Raw genomic sequence first — 21,568 nt, forward strand, 5'->3', positions numbered from 1 at the left:
ACAATACTACAACAGAATATAATGGATACAAAGGAATAACATACTTGACATACATACAAAGGATAAGGCTTTACTCGGTGGTGTAGCCCTAGAAAAAGTAGGAGAGGGATTAGGGGGAAGAAATGGAGGATAGAGGGATTAAATGGGGGATAAGGGATAGGGAATAAGGAATGAAAGATTAAGGGAAGAGAGGGAACCGTTGGCACCTGTCGGGAACCGTTAGTCCGNTAGCCAAAAAACTGAGTGGCGAACTTCATGATACTCTAAAAGTGTGCATCAGGCCAATAAATAAAATTAAAGCTCATTTTCTCAATTCCAGACTGTTTGCGAAGTTATGTGAAGAAAATGATGACACTTTCAACCAATTACTTTTGCACACCGAGGTAAGGTGGTTGTCAAAAGGTGATAGTTTGCAGAGGCTTGTTGACTTATACGACTCAGCTGAAGAGTTTCTTAGAAATGTGGATCCATCATTATGTGACCAGTTAAAACAGTGCAAGAACCATCTGTTTTATTTGGCAGACCTTTATTCGAAATTTAATATAGTACAGAAGCGTTTGCAAGGAAAAAACGTTACAATTGTTCAAGCTCGAACGATCATAATGGCCTTTAAAGTAAATATGGAGCTATTTAAATCTTCACTGGCACGATCCGATTTTAAATATTTTTTAAACTTGCGAGTACTAAAAGAAAATGAAAAGATTATAAATCAGTGAAAAATATCTCCTTTTTCTGTTAATGTTGGGTAAATTTTATAAGATATGGGAACTATAAATTATTTCGTTGGGTTGTTATGCAGGTCTCCTTATTGCTTAATATCAGAAACGCAAAAAATTATTTAATGTTTTGTAAAATACTTAATCTGGGGGTCGACAAGAAGGAAATATTCTATAAAGGGGTCAATGGGATAAAAAGTTTGGGGACCCCTACCGTAAACAGACTAACATGGCAGAGTTGCGGATGAGTTTCAACGAGTGTGAGTTCATTCACTGTTAAAATAGTGTAAATTTGTAAACATATTTTTTCGAGAACTTTGTTCTGTCGCAATTTCACAATTTCTACGAAATTCCCGGACCGTCCGGGTGAAAACCGAACAGGTGGTAACACTAGGAACAAAGAATGACCTGCATGCATCGATGAATCGAAATTCACATATTGCTAACATCGATTCAGGATCGATGTTTCAAAAACATCGGAAGGTCGATGCATCGACGAACAAAAACATCGGAAGGTCGATGCATCGACGAACAAAAACATCGATGTATCGATGTCACATCGATGCATTCGCACAGCACTAGTTTAAAGTCTGGTCACCGCTATGAGCGGCAACGGAGAGAGGCAGTGGATGGTAGTGTCGTTTTGATTTAAACAGTATCTACAGCGATCGATCATGTGGAAATCTTCCTACAATTGAAACGCATGTCATCTGCCAGCCGTAAATGTAAACAGCTACCACCAGCAGTGGAAAATGGCGCCGATTGGAATTATTTTGTTATATCAATTAAGCTTTCCTACGTTTTCCTACGATCTTATCACAAGTAAAAAAAGCACCGACGCGAAGAATTTCAGTAAGAACAATATTTTGAAATCGTTTGAAGTTAGCAATATTGATTACCTTTGTACCAGAATTACCATTACTCAGTGGCATTTTTATATCTAACAGTAAGAGTGACTTGCTAATATAGTCTGGACACGAATTTGCATAGTGATTATAGGGAATTGCAATATAAATATTGCAATTCACTACGTAGCTTTCCTATAATCACTATGTAGTGAATACTATAATCACTACATATATTGCAATTCACTATGTAGTGAATACTATAATTACTACGCAGTGAATTGCAATATTTATATTGCAATTCACTGCGTACATCCAACATTAGTATCTCATTCGTTTTTTTTGGTTGAATTTCTGAAAAATTTTCATCTTTTTCCAAAGCACCCCAAATCAAATTAAAATGATTTTTTTCTGTTATAAAAAGTCAATAAACTGATTCATCCTAGTAATACAATATGCTATATTAAAATTCTGTCTTTGTAATATATCAAATAGGATATCTGACTGTGCAAATATTTGACGAAAAACTAGTAATAAAAAGTGGGAATCTAAATCTATTAAATAATGGTATAATCTTGTTGTAGCAATTATAGTATCATAATCCCATTGTTCTGGACTTTCGATCACATTCAAGAAAAAAGTTTAAATTCTTGTTTATACTCCATAATGCATTTCACAATTCCACTATTGTAATTCTATGTAATAGATGTGACTGAAGGAAAACGTTTTTTGACTTCTAGGTTTAAGTCGTGAGATATTTTAGAAGATTTAGAAGAAAAAAAATGAAGAAAATCTTGCCATAGTTTGAAAACACAATTTACATTCTTTTATACATCGAACAGATTGAGAGAAAATTAGGTTTAATCTTTCAACATAAAAGTATACAGAAATAGCTTGTTTGGATATTACTTTAATTTTGGCTTGGACACCATTATGTTGTTCAGCCATTACAGCAACACAGTCATACGTTTGTGCCACTAATTTTTCAATGCATGAAATTTGTCTAAGTAACTCGTAATGTGAGTAAATAACGAATTTGCGTCTCTATTCTCACTCACATCAGTAAAGCCCACAAATCGTTCGTCAACGTTACCGTTTTCTTTCACGTAACGGAATACAGTCGGCATCTTAGCACTGTGGCTGATGTCGGTTGTTTCATCTGCAATTATAGCAACAAATTTCAAGTTTTCAATTTTCTTTTTAATTTATTTCAATAAAACGTTTCCTAACGATTTAACGAGAAAATTTCGAATTCTGTTCGATAAGCCAGTAAAAACAGTAGACTTCTCTAAATGTATTTATAATTGATTATCTGACTTACTTAATAAATAAACAAATTCGATATAATTACCTCTGTTATTAGATTCAATAGATTCTCTATACCCTCTAAATGCCAATGTTTGGTTTGATAAAAAAACATATAACATTTATTAATTTAGATATAATATATCTATTAGCCGTAACTACCTTGTTATAATTTGCAATATTTATTTTATATTGTTCACTAATGCTAAATTCTATTATGCTTTAATTTCACAGCAGTTTGAATAAAGGAATTCATCTTCATTGTAAGCCTGGCCAAAGTCACAATGGAGATGAATGGTTGGTGAGGGATGGATCGGACATATTCTTGACGAACTATCTGAATTTTTCCTCTACTGAGATTTAAGACACGAAACCCGAATAACTAACTCCACGTGGAGAGGTGCGAATCTATGAACAACTAGCATTGTCTATTAGTTTCATCCACTTGCACATTTATGGCATATTTTATTTTATAATCGCATTTAGGCCTATATACTTTTTAGAATGTTTAAATAATAAACTTATCAATAAATTTCGCACATGTTTCAATTTAAATCACATCGATGTCCATGGATTTGACCATGGATAAATTGGTGCATTCATCATTTCACTTTGACTTTTCAGTACCATTGACATAAGGAAGATAACTAATACTAGAACATAATGTACTGAAACACTTTCTGGAATATAAATAATTTCTATTAATTAAGATTTTTGGTATTAAATCAAAATAAAAATATTAATTTTTTACACGAGATACTCTGGAAAGCCAAAAAAGGCTTTATTTTTATAAAAATTAAACATTAAGTTGCACTGTTATCATAATACCAACTTAGTATCCTTTATCGGTTTTATCCAATTTTCCACGCAAAATATTATAAAGTTTCAATAAAGGATACTAATTAGGCATGACCACAAATACGTAAGTTGATTTTCACTTATTTTGGAGATAGAACACTTTACTTTTACGTCATAGAATTAGAAATACAGTAGAGCGTCGTTTATCCGAAAGTCGGTTATCCGAAAGAATTCCAGTCGGCAAATTTAAATTTTCGCTAGTGCTGTGGCGCTGCAATCTTTGGCTATATGTTGGGCGACTTCGATATCTTTTTTGTTGGTGTGTGTGTTTTAGCTGACAGCACTGGCACATTTGTGTGGTGTTTTTCTCAGGAATGTGTGTCATGCTGAATTGAACGTTTTTGAAACTAGATTAACTTCCAAAGTATATTTTTTTTGGTTTTTATATTTTTCAATATATTTATTTTATTTGTACAAAATAAGAAAATAATTTTTAACGATACCATAGCCACGATTATTATTTTAAAAAGTTTACGTTAGGCTTAACATCGACAAAAATTCAATGCGAAGCGACACGCAACGGAAAAAAATTTCAACATGGAATAGGTTAATATATTTTTTCGTACGTAATCGGTTATCCGAAAAAAGTTATCCGAACAACCCCAGTCCCCAATTGATTCGGATAAATGACGCTCTACTGTATTTAGCTACATTTTGAAATGTTTACTAAAATTAACGAAAGTTTTGATAATAAAAGTAATAAAAGATATAGAAATGACGAATATTTTTTTATTTTTATGCAATATTAATATACAGTAGTAAAATTAGAGATGTTAAAGTAATTTATTTTGTTATCATAATTACGTATTATTGCAGTTTTATTAATTTTATTTTGATTTAAATTTATTACTTGTAATTTATTTCAAGGCATCAGACGTAAAAAATCAGAGTTTCTTAACTTTTCCGGCTGTTATGAGTTTTTATCTTAAAAAGTAACTTTCATATTAAGCAAAATAAATAAAATTGTATATGGTGCCATCTGTTATGAGATTTTATTATAAATTTTTAAAAAAATTTTTAATCATTATAAAATGACAAAATGCTTAATTTTGAGGGTAGGGATGAGTTCTATATATATAAAAAAAGTTATATTAACAGCGAATAAAATCATTAATTATTACTCCTTTCGAGATATGACAAATGAAATACCACCATGCCAAATTTTGGTTTTTTATGCTTTATTTACCCCACCTGTTCATTCACACACATACATATTCAGACACATACATATTCATGAAAATGTTTTGCCGTTTTGTTTTTTGAATTTTTGGATTCAGGAGGTCTCATAACGTGAAGATTTGCAGAAAAATTGGAGGGTCAAATTTGACACGATTCCCTTGTTATGTATACATAACAGCCAGGAACGTAAAAAGGTAATGTTTTTAAATGAAGTAACTGTTTATAATTAGGAAGAAGAAGTATATACTTTCGCGAATCTTCATACGTTTTATAGAGACAACGTTTTTGATCATCCACTAAGTTTTCCAAATGAATGAATGATTAATTGGAATTAGTTGTCGATATGATGGTTTTGTGCTGAAAATTGGCTATTTGCAACTTGGCAAAGGATGGCAACATACGAAACGAAATTAATTATGGATCAAAGTAATAAATTCATCTATCGGTCGATTCCACTTCACAGGCAACGTTTAAAATTCTGGTGGTGCTATCTGTTAAGATATTTCGTTTTTAAAAAACTTGTTTACACTTTTAATTATTATAAAATGGAAAAAAAAGCTGTATTTTGAGAATAGGGATGGGTTTATAAAAAATTGTAAATGCTAATAACGGATAAAATCATCATTAAGCCGGACCCTACTGAAGATTCGACACTCAACCACTCTTTATCTTTCCAACCTGTCCACCTTAAACTACCACAATTTAATAACATGAATCTTTCTAATACACAAACCTTCCTGAAAAATTTCACAAATTTTCGAAAGCACAGGAATTTATTATGCTTTAAAGAAGGTGAACAAAATCGTACTACACCCAAACACACACACACGCATTAACATGCATACATACAGAAAAATACTGAATGTTTTTGCATTTGTCGACGTTTAAAGGTCCCCTAAGTCCAGAAATGGAAAAATCTTGGACAGGGTCCTTTTTTGGTCGATCGCTGTACTTTCCCTTTGTTATATATAACAGAACCAAGAAAGTAAAAATAGGAGACCATAATTTTATTTTCGATATACAAAAGTATCAGTGACAATGTCTATGCTTTCTAATGCCTATTGGAATTTATGCCCGGGAGTCAAAAGTAAAAACAGTATTACGTGCGCGTAACAGAAAATAGGTGCGTAAAATGAACAAAACCCAAGAAAACAGCAATTGATAGCGATTGCTTTGTTCTTGGGTCGTGTCTCGGTATCTTACCAGTGCAAGGATAGTGTCTCCCGTGGTCTGAAGATACAAGGAGAGCCTCTTTTGTGATGGCAAGTGCAAAGTTCATCTGTCCTGCTCTGTCAGATTCCGTACAAGAATCGCCTCTTCTGTGCCTAACAGGTGCTAGGATCGCCTCTTCACTTTCCTTCTGACTCTGCTTCAATTCTATCGCGATTCGACAAAGGTCGCGCGATGTCCTAGTTAATATGATTTTTTATATACAATATTGCACAATATTTTATATTCCTTCAAGACACAGAAATTAAGAGTATTCACACTAAAATATATGAGTACGAAATTTCTGCAATTTCAGTAATCTCATATGATGCGTATCAACAGTTGAATATGATGTTAACATTCTGCTAATTTACATAAATTCGGCAGGTTGAATTCTACACATAGGGAGGACGGGGCAAGTTCGTCAATTAAATTTTCTTTAAAACAAAATAAAATGAGACTCTCTTTAGAGAGTAGACTTTTGAGTTTTAATGACGGCTTGTTGAGTGTCGTGTCTGTGTTCCCTGACAAGCATAGTTGAAATATCTAATGATTTGTCTGTTTCATTCAATTTCTTATAATATTTTGCTTTCATTTATAAAAAATTACTATATTTTGTTATAATTTCATAATAACTAAAGTTATTTTTCTTGTTAGAAGGATAAAGCACTAACTTATTCACGTGGCCAGATCACGGCTTGGTATCCTATTCTCAGGGTTCCACTTAAATGTTTCTAAATCATGACTTTTGGGGCATCTTCGGCAGTGCTGCCAATCTTGTTCCTGATCGTGTTTTGCTATGGTTTGATGTGGTCGCAAACAATAAACAACAAGGAAAAGAAATAACTGGATCTCCGTACAGAGCTACACTAAAAGCCGAGGCTAAAGTTAAAAAATCAGGAACTTGCAGAATGGCAATGGATTTGAAGAAATTGGATTCGAAGTCCACTAAAAGAAAGGGGCAGAAAAGTGCTAAAGAACCCGAAAATGACGATGAAAATACTTACTGCATATATTGCAATGAACAATATGGAACTACTCAGGAAAAGTGGATTATGTGCTGTATGTGTCAACTGTGGGCTCACGTGAACTGTACGGAAAATGAGTTTGTTCAATTTATTTGCGATATGTGTACGGCATAAACAATTTCTTGTTAAGCATATTTCATTGCTACTGTTTGTTTGAGTTCACTAATTCATTTATATTGCTTTTAACTTGCATTAGGATGTTTTCAATTATTATCCTTTTGAATTTTTGTAATAATGAATTCAATAAACAGAAATTTATATACCTGTCTATCTTGCCTCATTACTGTTGCAATTGCTGTCTTTTTATATAATTATTATTTTTATAATTATTTTTATTTCCAAACCGATTTTAACCAATTATAGTAGACAATAAACAAAGCTTTTCTTTCAATTTACAGCAACATCTGTTATACTAAATTTAAATTATTCATATAGTGCCGAAGTTGCTTCGTCCTCCCCTATGTTCGGCTAGGTTCACAGCATAATAGTGTGTACGAGTCCTCGACATATCCGAAACATAAAACCCATAAAGTCCTAAGGCATTGCTCGCTCAGAATTGATCTCGGATCTCCCAAAACAGTAAGCTGATGAATCGTCCTGTCCATTCGACATTCAATTTCTAAGCTTGAAAAATGAGAATTTGAACTTTTGTATTAAAAATAAATTTGTAAATGTGAAAATAAACAATAATTTTAGTTGTTCATAAATCTACTAAGCCACTAAATTTTAAATATTCTTTAATATACAACGAAAAATGCGCGAAATCATCACTTTTAAATGTAAGCGCCATTTATGAATATTTAAAATACTTTTATGCAATTAACTTTATAATTAAAACAGTTATTTAAAAATATAAAAAAATTCTCTATAAAAATTACAATAAAAATATAGAATGATAAAGGACTTCAATAGAAAGTTGTGCAAAATTTATCGACAAATTTATTATATAAATATTGTAATAAAACGTATAATATAATAAAAATACATCTACACATAATAAACTTGTAATTAGAATTTCAAAATTTAGATTAACACATTTCTTAGTGTGAGTTCATATTATCATCACGTTTCATAATCGTGTAATGAACGTACAAAATGTCAAATGCGTTACTGAGAAAAATAATTCATATAGAATATAAAATTAATGTTTCTATAGTAACAAGTAATGCCTAATTTCTCTTGGTTTAAACGGGTGGGTTGTGTTTAACATATCAGCCTACATTAATGCTATTACAGTAACAAATAATGTCGTTTATAAATATAAACGATTGGAGGTGAGTTAATACATCAAGCTACCGACCAGGAGACCGAAATCGCATTCATACAATGTCCGAAACATTTTTCGGATGGCAGAGTGTCTCGGATATTTCGGGTTTGGTTCCTTCTCACCGAGAAGGAACGAAATTGTACAGGCCCTATTGGCGTGTCTATCGAACCCGTGATTTATATGAATAAAAGGATTTTGCACCTGTAGGACAAAAACAGCCAAAACATAAAAACTATTGACAATTAAAAAAACAACTCGTGCGTTTAATTAATTCACTACTAATTCAAAATAATGAAACCATTACTATAAATAAAAATCAAAAGAGACAGAGTCTACTGTGATAAATATAGCTCGAACTTAACATGATACTGCAATAAATTTAAATTCAAAATGATTATTTAAAATTTAAATATTTCTGGTCGTTTTGAAATAAAACTTTAAAATTAGATTTCATTTTACGAATGAGAGAGCCTCCCCGTGTAAGTCTTTCTTCAAGCTTTATGATTTTACGATCAAGTTGAGAGTGTTGTTTAGTACAGCAGACACTCAACCACCGCTACAGAATAGTCTCTAAAATATTATGAAAGTAAGTGATGTTAAAAGTTTATATATATTATTTTAATTTATTTAAATATTCGGTATGATCCCGATGCAGACTTACTTGAATTAATGAGGTTAAACGACGGTACGCTGTAATAAATCACTCAGATATCTTTATCACTGTATATTTGAAAGTATACGAGTATTTCTCTGTATACTTGTGTCTATTTGAAATAGTAGGCAATGATCTTTTTAAAATCGAATCAACTCATTTGTATTAATGAACAATTAACAGCTAATAGGCTCCCAGATATCAATTTTGTTCACTTCAAACATTCTTTGAACTATTACAAAACTTCTATACATTTTCTGAAGTATCTAACTGTAATAATTCAATTAATATCGTTCATTCGTTAAAGATCTTACTATATTTTTTACTGATTTTTTATTCTTTAAATAAATATTTAAGGACAATATTAGTTGTTTTACCATCTTTATTTTATAACAAGTCATTTAAAAAGAATAATCTGCAACGTTAATAGGCACAAAACACGCATCACATATGCCAAGAAGAAATTGTAAAGTCGCCTGCAGGGGAGAAATAGCGATGAGGGTCGAGGGGTCTCTAAAAAGGTCGAATGTAGGCGATCGGCACTGCTGAGAGAGACTTTACTGTTACAAGAAATCGTTAATTAACCGTTGGACACGAAGTGATCTTACAGGATTTTCGCCAGTTTGAAAGTTTTAATTTGGCAGCGGCCTCTTGATCTTCCGCTTCTTATAATAGGTTAATATGGAAATGTTAACCGTGTAGACTCTTTCTCTGACACGACCTCACTCATTGGTCAATGGAAGCGACCGGTGCGAGTGACGTATAATTCAAGCTTTGTCACGTGATGGCGGGGAGTAATGGTGTTCACTAGCTCATAAATAGAAAGCAGAGTACTGGGGTGAAATAAGTTAGTGTGCAGAGCCGTGCCCTAATCTTGTCAGGCGCTTGCGTATTGCGGGCACTGCAACAAAAAATGAAGGGTCGTTTCCCGAGCCCCGCAGTGAGCGCAGTTCGGCGAACCACTTAGTCGTCGGGAATATAGGAAGTCGTTTAGTGGGGCTGTCTCCGTGCGTAGCCGAGCCAGCAAAGTTTCCATATTCCTATTCGAGGCATAATGATAATACCACGCGGTGAAGAAACGGAGATGATCTCGACCTTTCCTCCGAAGAGTATCTGTCCAAGAGTCCGTTAATAAACGGATAGTGATGTTCCGGACTGCGATGGGAAGGTCAGAACCGTTAAGAGTATGGTAGCGTGCTGCTTTGTCCGCCGCTTCGTTTACAGAAATTTCTGAATGGCCGGGAGTCCACCCCACGACACAGGGCATCCTCTGAGTACTGATGCTCGCTGCCAGATCTATAATAAGCGAAGGAGATGTAAATGACACATTATCCACAGCTTATAGGACCGATAGGCTGCCCGATAAAATGGCCGTAGGCCGTTCAAACTGTGCGGAGAGTCGGGTCGCCCTCAGAAGCCCTTGGGCCTTTGCCCCAAATACGCTAGTTATCTCGTTGATTGACCAGGCTTCGATTTTGTCACTACTCGGGAGAACTATGGTCTTCCGCTTCTTTCAAAGATAGCCCTAATTGAATGAGTGTGCCCGGTTGGCAAATGACAGTTTCCTCGAGGACTCGAAGACTCTGGAACGATGCAGTCGACTTTCGGTCATGGGAAGACGTCGTCCGAGGACGGGAGACGGAAACGACGGCGAGCCCCAGACACACAACAATTAGTCCTACACTTGGAATTTTTGTCTTCGATTGGTTATTCCGATTAGTCGTATTTTTTTTCGTTTTCGCTTTCCATGTGGGTGATGACTCGTTACTATGTGCAACGAAATTTCAACTTAGATCGCAGGCGAGGTCAAAATCGTAGTCGAATTCAACCCACAAGTAGATATAATCGATTTTAGAACATACATTCTTCTATTGATTTAAAAGTTCGCGTTTTCAAACAGAAAAAATTATTTTTAGTTTTCATTTATTTTCTTCCAAAATAAAGCAGAAAACATATATTAAACACAACGCAGAAAACTTCTAAAGCTAGAATGAAACACTTGTCGCGAGTTCACTCGTTGGTGACGCGCGAAGTCGCGACAAGTGATTCATTCTAGCTTTAGATTTCGCGAAAAACAGCGTGCAGTGGTCAATTGACCACTGGTCAAAATCTAATCTGAAATATAAGCTTAAAATAATTCATTATTACAGTCCTTTTTAATATGTAATAATAATTGTTAATATTAATTTAAATAACTGATATTAACTTATTTATATTTTAACATTGCAAATATATTTTTATTATAGTTACTGATTTTAATTTTCTTTAAATACATACAAATAAATTTGCATTAAAATAATAAATGAAATTTAATGTTTTAAATAAATTTACTAATGTATATTTGTTATATTGCAGAATAGCATTTTGCTTTAATATTTCACTCCTGATGATATGTTGGAAATTATTCGTGTAAAATTTATATTTTATAGCATTGTTAAACATCAATGAATAATTCAAATTAATCGTAATAATAACACAAAGATCTTAACATTACATTGAGTCAAAAAAGAGGAAGAAGAATTAAGAAGTTCTAACTGGAATTTATTTAATTTTTTAAAGTAAATCAATCTCACAAAATAAAGAAAACGTTTCAAAGTATTCACACATAAATTATAGAATTTAAAATAGAGCAACTATTCATCTTGTAAAATAAATATGCAACATAAAGGTAAGAATTTTTAAAAAAGTAACTTATAAGAAATTTTAGTTGAACTTTTTATAATAAAAATTTACAATTACAATTCATTTCCTGGCTTCTAAGAGTGTTGTATTTCGTACAGAACCGGAAAATTACATGTACTGTACTTTGTCATTAATTAGCCCATTCTATGTGGTTTCATTTGATTTCCATTACATTTGAAATTTCGAACAAAAAAATATATATTCCGTAAGGCATTTCTTTGAGTGTTTCTGTTCTGACTGCACTTAGAGAATTTTTTTTAAGTAGTCGCGCCATGAAACAGTCAAGTAAACTGGGACTATAACAACAAACNAATTGAACTTTTTATAATAAAAATCCAAAAATTACTCTTTCTTGCTTTTATCAGTATCTGTATTAATTAGGCCATTCTATATGGCTCCATTTGAGTTCCTATACATTTGAAATTTCGAACAGAAAATACATATTCCGTAATGCATTTTTTGAGTATTTCTGTTCTGTCCGGAATAAAAGAACCTTTTACCATCGAACGACCAAATAATGAGGAACTATAAGAAAGTATCAAAATGCTTTTCCATTCATTTTCCTATTGCAAAATTAATTTTCCAAAACGTAACATTAAAACGCATCGTTTTTTCGGGCTTTTGTCCGATCTTTATATCCAGAACGATTAATTAATTTACATATAACTATACTGGTCAGTTACTGCACCTACTAGGAATGGCACTGTCCTCCATGACTCTCAGTCGACTTACACTTTAACTGCAGCATGGTAAAGAATTTATCAATGAGCATTTAGTAAACATGTATATTCATGTTGCTAAATGCTCTGCCGGATTATATTTCGGCTATATCAAGGTTAATAATTAATTAATGCGGGTTTGTATCTAATAAAACATAACTTTCTAAAAGGTCATACATTGATGTTCTAGATTTGATTTGGATATCTTTTTGTTACTTTGTACTGTACTTACAGTAAATAGCGCTATCGTGGAATTTTCGTTGAAGGTGAAACGATTTTGCTTGAAACTAAAGAGTGAAACATGATGAGTATAGAAACTCTCATAGCAGTCGAGGTTGAGTAGAAAAGAAAAGAATCGCCTAGTTCTTGTAACTAATCCTTTAAAACAAACATAAATTTTCCAGCAGCAGTTACAAGGACTAGTTTTTCTACAAGGATTCTATCCTAGATCATTGTTCCCATCCGAAATACATTGCAATAGCAAATAGTTTTAGGTGTTGAATATGTGGTTTTAGTTTTTTAAAGACGGATATAACTAAAAATACGTGAAAAATCGCTTATTAGTGGAATTTATTAAAATTTATTAACCAAAAATAAAGCAGAATATTGTAATTCTTTTTTAAAGATTTAACTAAATTAAATAATCATTATCATTTAACAATAAAAATTAAAACATTTTATAAAACATTTTCATTTCAGTTTATGTTCCCGCTCGTTACGTATTGGTATTCTCTATATTTTGGATATATACAATAATGAACTGCCAAAGATCTGTGCTGAGTGTGGCTATTTTAGCCATGCTTAATCGTTCAGCCATTTTCAGCATGTATAATACAACAACTTCAAAGGAATGCCCAGAACAGACTCAGAAAAATTCTACATCTACTTACGAAGAGGTAAGTGTTTATGTCGAATATAATAATTCTGTTATAACAAATTTCAAAGACTATTATTTTATACATGTACTATTATTAATAACTTTGATTATTATTACTTTCTAACTATTTTCATGACTCACGTGATAAATTTAACAGTTGATTTATTTTTCTTAACAACTCATATAAAATCGCCAATTTTAAGAATTGAAATGTGACCAAATTTGATGTTAATCTTAAAATTAGTAAATTCACAAAACTACACAAATTGTTCTGGCTCTCACTTGGCATCTCAATTTATTCTAAAAGTGTTTATAGGCATTCAAGTTACGTCTGTATGATGGTCGGTCAATGAGAAAATATTTAATCATTTAAATCAGTTTTACTGACATTAATCTTTCGGACAAGAAAATTTATTATTAAACAAATCTCTCTTATAAAATTGGTTTCTTTCTTTTTATTTTTCAATCTGGTTGTGTTGTAGGCAATAACGGGATAGTTTTAAATCATGCGATGGAGTATTTGCCTAGGTACACAGTGATGTAGGCCAGAAATAATGACGGGACTAACGGGTTATTCACAATCCATCCATAAAAATTTACGGGTTATTCAAGTGCTCGGATTCTATTCCAAGCCCGCCAGAAAATTATGCTGACGTTATTTTACATCGGCCATGTGTCTATCATTGTTCTTCAGTTCGCTGTGATAAAATGAAAGAACACCACAAAATTTTGAGTTTGTCAGATATAATGAAATTTTAAACCATCAAATACTAATACATAAAGATAAAATCGGAGCAATAAAAATGTAACTAAAACTTTAAATTGCAGCTGTAACATGAAAAAATCCTTTATTCGCGATATAACAGTGCATGCAATGAGAAACATAAAAACGACGCCAAAAAAATGCAAACCGTTGTTTCAACTTAATTTTAAATTAGTAGGCATTAAGAGGTATTTTCTTTAACTATTTAGGGTTGGGCAGGTCGACAACTCGAGTGATTGTGTGATGAGAGAATAAGCTTGGCATAATCTTATTAGACCTCCTGCAAAAAATTCTGGTGCTTTTCAACAATTCAAATTTATTTCGAGTGCCTCTAAAGTGATTTGGTATGGTTAATTGGTATACGGCAATGCGATTCGTGAACAATCTGACGAAGGGGAATACCACGCGGAAGGACTTTGAGGGAAAATGACCCCTATTTCGGTTATAAAATGTAGCGAATACTCTGGAAACACCACAAGGCCAGCTCGTTGGCAAAGCGCGAACCAACGACCAGCTAACGTTGTTCACTGCAAAATTTTAGTGGCAGAAATTTTAGGACCAAATGCTGAATTGAATCGAAAAGTAATCCTGGTGTGGCGAAAAGAAAAAAAAAAGCCTGTGAAAGCTAGGACTTCTCGCAGGTAAAACCGGAAGAGGAGAATGTGGTACCTTTGCAAGTGTCTGCACGTAGCAGCAAATGACAGAGAAATGTCAAAGAGAACCTGTGAAAACAGAATTAGAAGCAAAAACTTTTTTTTTCTAATATACCCTTCCACTACTTATAAAGATTGGACACGGTTCCTCGTCCACGCATTCCGATTGGTCTCATATCTGTTTCCAACGATAAATCAGGATCAACACGAACCATGGAAAAATTGCTCATGATCGTTAAAAATTGATTACAAATTTCATTATACAGTAATACAAACTTCTTACTAATTTAAATTTTTAGGGTTCTAATGCATGGACACAACCCACTCAAGGAATAATTCTAGGAAGTTATTTCTATGGTTTCGTGTTAGCTCAGCTGACAGGAGGAGCCATTACATTTTCATTTGGACNTTAAAACATTTTATAAAACATTTTCATTTCAGTTTATGTTCCCGCTCGTTACGTATTGGTAATTTCTATATTTTGGATATATACAACAATGAACTGTCAAAGATCTGTGCTGAGTGTGGCTATTTTAGCCATGCTTAATCGTTCAGCCATTTTCAGCATGTATAATACAACAACTTCAAAGGAATGCCCAGAACAGACTCAGCAAAATTCTACATCTACTTACGAAGAGGTAAGTGTTTATGTCGAATGTAATAATTCTGTTGTAACAAATTTCAAAGACTATTATTTTCTACATGTAATATTATTAATAACTTTGATTATTATTACTTTCTAACTATTTTCATGACTCACGTGATAAATTTAACAGTTGATTTATTTTTCTTAACAACTCATACAAAATCGCCAATTTTAAAAATTGAAATGTGACCAAATTTCAACTTAATCATCCACCAAAAGTACACAAATTATTCTGACTCTCATTTGATGTCTCAATTTATTCTAAAAATCTTTAAAAGCATTCAAATTACGTCTGTATGATGGCCGGTCAATAAGAAAATATTTAATCATTTAAATCAGTTTTACTGACATTAGTGGTTCGGGCAAAAATGTTATCATGTAGAAACAGAAAGATGCATGTTCCAAATTATTACGTCAAAACAAGAAGCACAAAATCATCCATAATATTGTTATAAACCATAAAATTGAAGTTTTGTTTCAGAGAAACGATTTGAAATAAAGCCTTATACAATTGTCATCATATCAGCTGTTATTATAAATACTTTTAATAATATAACATATATTTTTATCACATTTAGTTTTTGACATCATATCATAATAAACAGCTCATAGACATTCTCTTAGACCTCGTGTCAGAAAATTCTGGTTTATTTGAACAACCCGAATTTTATTTTAAGTGCCCCTAAAGTGGCTTGGTATGGTTAATTTCTATATGGCAATGAGACTGGTTAACAATCTCACAAAGGAGATTGTTGACGGGAGGACTTTCTGGGGGGGAAATAGACCCTATTCGATAGTACAAATGTGGTGAAAACTCTGGAAGCTCCCCAAGGCCAGCTCGTTGGCAAAATCCGATCCAACGATTAGCTACCATTGTTCACTACTACTACTACTACTACTACTACTAATACTACTACTACTACAGGTAAAGTTAGTTGTCCGTCCTACGGGACTTAGCCAGTCAGATAAAAGAAAGAAGGGAAATTTAGGGTACGGATAGAGGATGAAGGAGTTGGGTAGGGGAGGAAGGTGGAATGAATATGGGAAGAGTGGAAGGAAAGGAGTGGTTTGGGATCCGAAATTTGACTTCCATCGTAATTATTTACAAATAACAGCTTTACAAGGTATTAATTACAGCGTGCCTTTTGGCAAGATGAGTACACTCGATGATACAGAACATTACGCGCCAGTGGTATATGACTACAGACTGACAAAAACACTATACAATTTGCAGCAACCCTAAAGCATACAACAACTTATATTGACATGTTAACAGTAGGTGTTTATGATGATACCAGTCCACCAATACTGACACGTTTAGTACTATCATCTACGGTAACGAAACAGATCACAAACCGTGCCTTGCTTTCCCTGGAGATAGGATGATCATAAGAATTCACTAGAAAACACACTGTTGTACTGTAATTCCAGATAAAACGTTGCCATGAATACACAGTACTAAGTTCCAGTGTTGTCCATTGAGCCAGATGGTTCTGAGTTGACATAGGTTGAAAAGATTTCAAGTGTTCACAAATTTGGGGAATTTCTCAAAAGTCTCTCGGTCTTCACAAAGGGTGTTGAGATCATGGGCCAACTTTGGCCCTTGTCCCTCGTACACGCTTTTCGATTGGTCTCATATCTGTTTTCAACGATAAATCAGGATCAACACGGACCATGGAAAAGTTGCTCAAATCGTTAAAAATTGATTACAAATTTCTTTATAATATAAAATTCTTACTAATCTAACTTTTTAGGGTTATTATGCATGGACACAACCCACTCAAGGAATAATTCTAGGAAGTTATTTCTATGGTTTCGTGTTAGCTCAGCTGACAGGAGGAGCCATTACATTTTCATTTGGACCAAAAAAAATTTTCATAATTTCTTCACTTCTTTCTTCACTATTTACCATTTTGACACCCGTTTCTGCTGATGTCGGTGTTTCAGTTATATCATTATGTCAAGCTTTCATTGGATTTGCACAAGTAAGAATAAGATTCTTTGCAGTCATTACAAACCACATTAACGGTATCCTATTTAAAAATCATTTTATCGCAGGGACTTCTATTTCACGGATCTTTCACATTGTTAGGAAGATGGATTCCAGAAAACGAAAAGTCCACATCATCATCAATTTCTTATAGTGGTACTCAAGTCGGTACACTTATTGGTTTAATAACAACAGGATATCTTTGCGAACATAAAGGATGGTCTTTCAGCTTCTACTTTTTCGGTAAATATAAATCATACGATTGTTTCTTCAATGCTAATGTACAACTGTATCTTCTTTAATCTGTATATTTAACAACAGGAATATGTGGAGTTGTCCTTTCTATATGCCTTACGTTCACAATTTATGACAGACCTCAACAACATCCCAGAATATCTGACAAAGAATTGACATTTCTTAACGACAACGTAACGAACATCGCATCAGGGGAAACGGTAATATCATTTTCAGCTCTAATTTATTTTCATCAATGTGCCATAAATATGTTTTTACTTAAATTAGAAATTGAATATACCCTGGAAGGAAATTGTAACATCCAGAGCAGTGTGGATAGTAGCTTTGACGAAAATTTGTTGGGGTTTCGGTTATTTTACAATATTGACTAAATTTCCATCATACTTAGGTATAATTCATCACATCTCTATCAAGCAGGTATATTGATTTTTATACATATAAATCAATAAATTAATAATATTGCTGTGTCAATAAATTTATTTATATTACTCATGTTTTAGATTGGAATAATGACTGCATTAGTTTTTTCCGGAGACACTATAGCATTATTTACTACGGGTTTCATTGCTGATTTTATAAAATCACGTAAATACTTCAGCATAACTAATATCAGAAAAATCTTTGAAGCAATTGGTAAGAAACTGTAGTTTGTTAATTTTTTTAAATTGTCTTGTAAAATTTCTGACAAATGATGAATAAATATTTGTGTTGTAGCAACGTTCGGCCCGGCAGCATGCATCTTATCGATTTCATTTCTAGGCTGCGAGAGTACAAAAATAATTATTTGTGTAATAATTGGAATGGGATGTTTTGGCTTCGCTGTTTCGGGAGATATTGCAATAGTACTGGATTTGGCTCCGGAATTTGCGGGTAAGTGAACATTGTTTCTTAAGTATAAGACAAAAACAATGTATTTACTCGAATAATCCTCGGATATTATCCAAAAAAGACGTGTGAGAATGTCTGTGGTCTGTTAGTTGTAAACAAATTAGGTGCCAGAACCGGGTAATCCGGAAAATCGGTCTTGCATTTTGTATTGTTCAATTCGAATGGTGAATGCAAACATATGTTTCTGTTAGAATTAATAATTGTTTGCGGACAGTCAGAATGGATGAAGTTAAAAACATTCTGTATCATTAGAAAACCGATGAAATAATAATCTCTGAAGTATGTTTGTGCATATGATTTTAGAGTTAAAGTTGAAACAGATCCTTATTATTTCTTTTAAACGCAATTTATTAATATTTATAGTAAGATATAGCCATTCCGGGTAGATCAGTACATAGGATAAAGAAGAAAAAAACAGATTTAATCCCGAATGAACACACAATAGATATAAAATACAGCAACGAGTTGCTGAACACACCGGGCAAAATTTAAAACTGCGTGTGGCGCCATCTGTTATGATCATTTATTTTAAAATATTTTATATTACTAGTTATTATAAAATAGCAAAAATCTTAATTTTTAGAGTATTAGGGGTATTATAAAAAATTGTAAACGCTAATAAAGGAAGGGCATCCGTCATTGAGATGAAATATGATATTTAAATAAAGTTTTTTAAATACAACTAACAATTCCAAACAATGAACAAACATTAAAATAGCTGTATAGTATTAATTGGAAGTTTTCGTTTGGTGAATTTATTTCTCTCTCTTTTCTATGTTTGACATTTCCTGTTGTAAGATGGGGCTAGAATGTTGTCTGTGAAAATTGGAAACTTTTAAATTATATTCTGTGATTGATCGATTAATATTTCGTCCAATTATATGTTTGGTCCACGTTCTAATTTCCAACATTTTAAAACTCGAAATCAAAGGGAGCAGAAATTATCTCATTTAGATTGAATTTACTTCTTACGTTTTCAAATACAGTAGAGTACTATGAATGACTCTTATACAATGACTTGAAATTTGAAAAGATATGAAAAGTTTATTATGTTCAGAAATACGAAATCGTATTCTTAATATTGCGTTTAAAAGTTAATTGAATTCACGTGTTGTTCTGGTAATTTCTAGTAAATGTGTTTATATGAAAATATTATACATTATGCATTACAACAACCGATCCTGAACATCTAACATTTTCTCTCCTCAATTCTTATCAACAGCTAAGCTTTTTGCTTTCTATTGTATTTAAGTTAAGATTCGAAACATTTTATTAAACTAAAACCTGCTACGGTATTATTTTTACAATACACTTAAATGAGAAAGATATTTTTGAAGAACTCTGACAAAATTAAAGTTTATGAAAAAAATGTTTAAATTAAAATATGAAATACGTTCGAAAATTTTTCTTTCTACGTTTTTATACACATTGTTAACTTTAATTCTAATTTTATTTAAATATTGTTGTGTTCTCAATTTATTAATTTAAACTTAAATCGTCAACTAGAACATATCTATTATTAGGAGTTATTATACTGGATAACTGGTTTTGCAAATTAAGTAAACATAGTCAGAAAAACAATCTTTATTTATCAGCTGACAGATGTTTTTCTGACTTTTTTATATCCTTAGAACAGGATTCCCTGTTTAATTAATTATGTAAATTAAAGGAAATTAATTTACTTTTTTAACAAAAAATATTTTATACAACAGTTAACAAGATTTTCTCAATCTAAATTATATTTAGGAGTCCTTTTCGGATTGACATATGGTTTATGTAACGCCGCAGGTATACTATCACCATACATTGCTGGAATTATATTAGAGAAACATGTAAGTTAAATGTTATTAAAATTTATATATATAAATTATTATTAAATTGGTTTATTAATTTTTAATTATTCAGCAAGGAGAATTGGTTCAATGGAGCTACGTGTTCTATATGGTCTCTTTCGCTTATTTTCTCAGTGGTGTAATATTTCTGTTCGGAGCTACTGCGGAACTTCAACCCTGGGCTACCATTAATACAGACAAGAAAAAACACGATAATAATTAATTGTCAACATTAGTCCAATCTTTGTAATGATGAAGACTTTGCTCATAAAATCATTAGAATCAAAAGCATGCAGAATTGGTTATCCATGTTATACTACCACCATCCTTGTCATGCCTTTGCTATTAATTTCTTATGCACATGATTCTTCAAAAAGTTATTTTGTCTGATTTTCAATTGCCAAGTCATATTAGAACGCTTATAATAGTTCTTAACATAAAAGCAGAATTCATACTGTAACAAGTTAATCGATTATGTGTTACACTAAATCGATTATAGCTACTGTAAATTATATTTGTTTGGATTTTGAAAAATAAACAGGATACGTCAAGAATATGTCTTTGTTAATATTAAGCAATATGTTGTTGCAAAATTTTCGTTTCTTTATGCGAAATTCTTTAAATATTCGCGAAACAAAATACTTAAAACTTTTAGAGAATTGCCAAAGAAATGAACGTTTCAACGTAAATCAAGGAAAAAACTTATTCAGCTGGAGACAAAAATTTTTTAAAGAACGTAGGACTTCATGCTCTACCTGTGGCAAAAGAGAAAATAAATCTCTGGCTTCTTTATTTATAAGGTGAAATATGTTTTTCGTTAGAAAAATTGCAACAAATTACATTAAATCAGAAGTTTTAGCTAATTTCTCTCTTACAGAGCGGTGTTTAGATGTTACTCTATTACTACACTTTCTGTTCTTGTAGCAAATAATTTTGCAACTCTCTACTAAATTATAAATAAATTTCTAAAATTAAAATTCTGCGCAAAATATTGTAAATTTAGATATTTAAATATATAATTATACAGTAGACCCCTATAAAGCGGGTTCATATAATGCGGATTCGTATATCGCGGCGAAAAAATTGCGATCGTATTCATATAAAGACGCTAAAAGAGACTAGTAATATATGGTGAATCGTCATCGCGGACTCGTGTCGCGACAGGATTGGTCGAATATGGACCAATAGTGGACGAGCAGCTGAA

General features: G+C 32.4%; 1 pseudogene; it reads left to right on the forward strand.

The window, feature by feature from the left end:
- The first annotated feature begins 6,840 nt into the window (after positions 1–6,840).
- Positions 6,841–20,653, forward strand: LOC111620088 (annotated as a pseudogene).
- The last annotated feature ends 915 nt before the right edge of the window (positions 20,654–21,568 follow it).

The sequence above is a fragment of the Centruroides sculpturatus genome, unplaced genomic scaffold (genome assembly GCF_000671375.1).
Source record: "Centruroides sculpturatus isolate CEXI.00-Female unplaced genomic scaffold, Cexi_2.0 scaffold117, whole genome shotgun sequence".
Taxonomy (NCBI): domain Eukaryota; kingdom Metazoa; phylum Arthropoda; class Arachnida; order Scorpiones; family Buthidae; genus Centruroides; species Centruroides sculpturatus.